The 5,000-nt window shown below is 39.8% G+C and overlaps 1 protein-coding gene and 1 long non-coding RNA gene across 3 annotated transcripts in view; one reads left to right on the top strand and one right to left on the bottom strand.

The window, feature by feature from the left end:
• LOC138023149 (uncharacterized) overlaps positions 1 to 5,000 on the bottom strand; it is a 9,044-nt gene that overhangs the window by 2,115 nt on the left and 1,929 nt on the right. The gene's annotated exons all lie outside the window — the stretch shown is intronic.
• The window catches only part of LOC138023124 (carbohydrate sulfotransferase 10-like), a 15,393-nt gene continuing 13,256 nt past the window's right edge, over positions 2,864 to 5,000 (top strand). The window contains exon 1 of one of the 2 annotated variants that reach the window (XM_068870155.1): positions 2,864 to 2,978. The gene's annotated coding sequence lies outside the window, so the exon portion shown is untranslated. The remainder of the gene's footprint in view (positions 2,979 to 5,000) is intronic. The other variant, XM_068870159.1, reaches the window with a different exon arrangement.

Raw genomic sequence — 5,000 nt, 5'->3', positions numbered from 1 at the left:
AAGAAAATGCTTTACTATTACCATAAAAACTATCCAGCACACATATCATCAAATATGATGAATTCATAAAGGCCACCTTTTCCAGCGAACAATTTTTTGAAACAAACAACATATTTCCTATTAGAGGCAAAAACCCCTTCCTATTTCATTACGTGCGTGAAGAGAAAAAACTCAATCGTGTCAAATATGCGCAATATTACAACAAACTAAAATTTCAGGATCAAACCGTTTCCATGAGGAACCTTTTCCTTGAATAATGAAGCACAAAATAGACGACAAGCTTTCTTTCAAATAATTCTTGGCTGTCACATTTCCAATTTTTTTTACCTGAAGACTGTGCAGAGTTGATCACAGATCCACTTATGGTTTTCGATTCGTTCTCTGTCTTTGTTGAACCCATAAGTTACCAGAGAATTTTCCATTTGGTTTCAGTGTTCTACATAACAGCAGACTTGGTAACTATTTTAGAAATGCAGCTCACTTTGATTTCTGCTCGACGGGCGACAGATTGTTATCGAAGGCCATTACTCGTCGCTTTTGAGATTCCAGGTGTTGGTTTTCACCGCCTGCCTAGTTTATCCAACTGACTTTCCATTATTGAGCTCCATAAGGGTATATTTTGTTTAAGGATCCAGTAAAACGGCATTCGCGTTAGATGACTTTCGACGCCATTGCAGGCTACAATAGGTTAATGATTCTACTGTGTCCACCAGAGAAATCTACGCAGTTCCACTACCCTCTCGATCCTAAGAAAATACGCTCAGAAGGCTCTATGCACAAAGACACCACTTACCAGGGGAGTGACAGGCAAGACTTTTACCGACACGGAAAAAAAAACTAAAAAAAAGAAAACGGAAATCTACCCATTTTCCGACTGGGATTGCCATACGGCAACCCAGTAAAAAAAAGAAAAGCTACTCTGTCACTTATGTCAGTTGTCAGCAGACACTGAACCAACTACTACTGTGGTGTACGATCCCCCGGGAGACGGTAATTGCAAGTCTGCAGCTTTCTGTCCGCATCTGAGTAAACTTGGAATTTGCCGATCCCCTGGAAACTATGCGCTACGAGGTCATAGAAATCTAGACAGAAAAAAATGAATTTCCCGACTTAGAGACGTTATCAGTGTTTTCTGCACCGGAGGAGTACCTAATATGCATGGCCCACTACAGAACTTTCAGGGATAAGTTGACATTGTATACAGCAGCTAGTTTATTCAACTTTGAGATATGTCAACGTTGAAGATCTGCATTTTTCATGCTTCTCTACGCAAGTGCTAAAATTACGTTCATAACTGCCAGGATCATAGCTTCACTTGATTTCATATCCGCAGTTCAATATATGATTCATTTCGTATATCATTTCATTCGTTGAGATCTGCATTGTTTCATCTCTGGGCGTCGGTGCACAACATAACTTTCAACAATTATCTTCCATCCCTGTTATCGACGGTCTATATTGGCCACTACTAGAAAACCAGGGGGAACATTAGCTCTGACCTCCTTCCAATGGCATTGGTGTCCTCCCCCAGGACAGTGAATCAGCTCATAGAGGTGAAAAGTTTGCTCGGAACCCGGAGATCGCAACGATCTAGATGAAAATGCAATGCCGTTGATTAGCAATGACTCCGCAGTTACTAGTCATCTTGATGCGGTCATGACATGCCACGACAAGATGACCCTGAACAAGAATTCCCACTAGATAACGCTTCTTTGTGACATGAAGGGACTCTGTAAGACATTTTTGTGTTTTCATTGCCAGTAGACATCTGTAGTAAAGTTGACATATAGTGGATCACCACGGTCAAATATTTGTAAAACTCTTGAAGCGAAACAACCTTTATCGTCCGGCACTTCAGTGTATCCTCTTTGAGAACTGATATGTTATGAAAATTTATGGTACCAGCCTACAGTGTGGGTGTGATAACGTAAATGTGGTCTTCAGTTCACAGTCAGCACAACTACAGAGTATTTGCATGCCATTGAACAAAAAACTTGGTAAGTTCTTATTCTATATTGGCTCCCGCTGTTGAATGTATTCAAAAACATTGATATTTACATTTCAAAGATTCCGCTAAACTTGAACAAATTTAAGGACATTGCGTTAAGGAACTATGCATCCTGATCGACTCCTTGGTCTGTCAACCCAACCATAAACAATATATCAATAGAAAGGGTATCTTTTTCTCTCTCTGCAATTTTTGTTTTCTATTTTCCTGGCCTTTATCTGAGTAATGCGCCAAGTTGTATCCTTTATATAATTTATAACCAACATATTTTTAGAGCCAGTATATACACGACAATAAATTACCCTCAAGCAAAAGAAAAAGAAATCGGTGACTGACCTCGCTTTTTGTGTCAGTAGATTTACGTTTTAAGACACAAGTGTTAGGTCTAGGAACGAATGAAGAGGCACTCAAGATGGTTGCACTCATCAAAGCGCGTAAAACATTTTTACTGTGGCCTCAAGATCAAGGCATGAAAATTGGGCCAATTTATTTCATTGGCTCTTAGGAGTGACACTTTATAGATTTTACTCTGTCTAACGCCAAACGATTTTACTCCTCAATTCGGGCCATTTTAGGAGTCAATGGATTAAATGCAAGACAAGAGATGAATATTTTGAAAATGTAGCCGGTGTATCATTACGACTGTGACAGTCTTGTCTATCCGTTTTCCCTGTGTAAGTGGCGTTTTTTTTCTGGTCAGCTAAAACAACACTGGTCTTTAAAATTCACGTATTTTAGCATTTCAGTCATGTTTCTGGATCTTGAATAAGAACGTTGTTATGGTCAAAAACAGCCATGACAAAAAAAGACACAAACTGCGTCATCGGCCATTATCGACTTCTCATCACGCATGATCAGTGACACTTTGTTTCGTAACATAAGGATACATAACGAGCGAGAACAAGATGTGATGAGGTTAGCTCTTAGAAAGACCTTTAGCCAGATATTATGAGGTAGAATTACAAGAAAGGTAAGAGGAAACTTTACCTGTCTCAGGCTATGGTAAACATGTGTTCACATGGCAAGCGTGAAAACGAAAGAAAAGCTTCGAAGCGATTTTTGCCATTTCCATTTCGATGCCTTTGTGTTGCCACACCTCAACCATGACAAGGCAGACGTTAAGAAAACAAAGTTAACAGAGATGAAGATAAAATAAAATTAGAAGAAAACAGGGGCAAGAGAACGCATAGAACTTACTATAATAGTACACTTCCTTTGTGTCGATAATGTAAAGAGACTGTCTTCAACAAAGAAATATCCGCAATATCACGCAAGCAATTGCCTTACACGTCTTCTCGTAATTGTCACGAGTATGTTTCAGAATTGTATCTTAGCATGCTAAATACAGGATGAACTTCAGTGATGCAGTTTTGGTTGTTCGGTGAACAACATTATGCCACCTAATTGACATGACGGGAATAATAGAGCCGTAGGCCAAAATGCTTCATGCATAATTTTCCATCTGTGCATAGTTGATATCTACCGAAACACTGATGGCAATTTCTTCTTCGTACTTTCTGGCTTAGTTTAACCATAGTTTATGCTGTGGTTTAACAGAACAAATCACCTTGTATCGACGTCTTAGTAGTTTTGAAAGATCGCCCAACCGACAGTTTATTAATGATAAAATCACATCGCATGGAAGTTTCTTAAGCATCACAAACGCTATCTTTTGTCAGTTTTACTTTCAAAATGAGCGTGGGTACTTCACAAGAAACCGTTGAGGGTAAAATTAAGATCGATTACGAAAAAGAAAGGGTCCGATTTATAGATTTAACAAGGAGCCTTGAAATACACCCGTTCGAATAGCACATCATTCATTATCTGCCTGGGCTAGCGATAGCAACACCGCGTCCGACTCGTTATGAGAGAGCTTTAGATTCTAGGACGAGAACGACTACGGGTACGAGATTTTCTCAATGAACAACAGTGAGTGTATGCTTGTGTAGCGCAGCGTGCGGATGCAATTTTGAGAGCTCCAGGATAGTGTGATTATGTTTTTATAGCTACAAAGTTTTATAAGTTTCAAATGGTTAAGGATACTGTGCAGTCACTAAAAGCTGAGAATGACAAGCTAAAGGAAAAAGTGGAAGAAGTTTTTGCCGAACTTAAGAAAATTCAAGAGAACCTGAAGGGGAATTATGCTGGCGGCCATGTTGCAAGCGCATCTGATCCAGACGCACTGAAGTCCTTGGACTTCCTAAGCAAAGAATATGATGATCTTAATGAGTTTAGAGACCGAGCCTTGGACAAAATAGCCACTCTTGCAAAATCACTGAAGCAGTTATCAACCGAAGTATCAAACGTTTCGATGGCCATTGATCAGATCCAAGAGTATAGCTATTCCTACAATATCAAACTTGTTGGCGTCCCCGAGTTGGAACCACTCGAAAATGCCTTCAAGACCTCGCAGCTTTGCTAAAAAATCTTCAATGCAATTGGAGTGGATGTCAAACCGTCGACATAGCCCACAGGATTACGCCACGCCATGCTACCGAACGACGACCCAAATCTATAATTTGCAAATTTACGCGAAGGCTTATTCGCGAGCAAGTTATGGCACGTCGTAGGGAAATTAGAAATGTAAACCCAACGAGTATCGGTCTACAAGAAGATGTCTCTCTGGATTAAGTTGGTATCTTCGACCATTTGACGCCGCGTCTTCAAAGCTTGCTTGCAGATGCAAAGAAATTTAAAGAGAGGTGTAATTATGCATTTTGCTGGGCCAAAAATGCGATTGTATGGCTGAGGAAAAGCGAGGGATCTCGACCCATCGCAATCAAGACTTCAAGGGATTTAGATAATCTTACGTCCCGTGAGCAGTCATCAAGTTAAGGAAACATAAGTCAAGTAGCAATACAACCAACTAAGGTAAACAAAGTTCTCTTACAAGAGCTTCCGTACTATTCATGTGATATTATTCCCTTCTCACGGTCAGTTTAATAATAGTTTAAACACAAGTCTCCCTACCAAGAAATATCTTGAGCGTTTA

This window comes from Montipora capricornis, chromosome 2 (assembly GCF_036669925.1).
Source record: "Montipora capricornis isolate CH-2021 chromosome 2, ASM3666992v2, whole genome shotgun sequence".
Taxonomy (NCBI): Eukaryota; Metazoa; Cnidaria; class Anthozoa; order Scleractinia; family Acroporidae; genus Montipora; species Montipora capricornis.
This window is presented reverse-complemented; position numbering and strand designations above follow the sequence as displayed.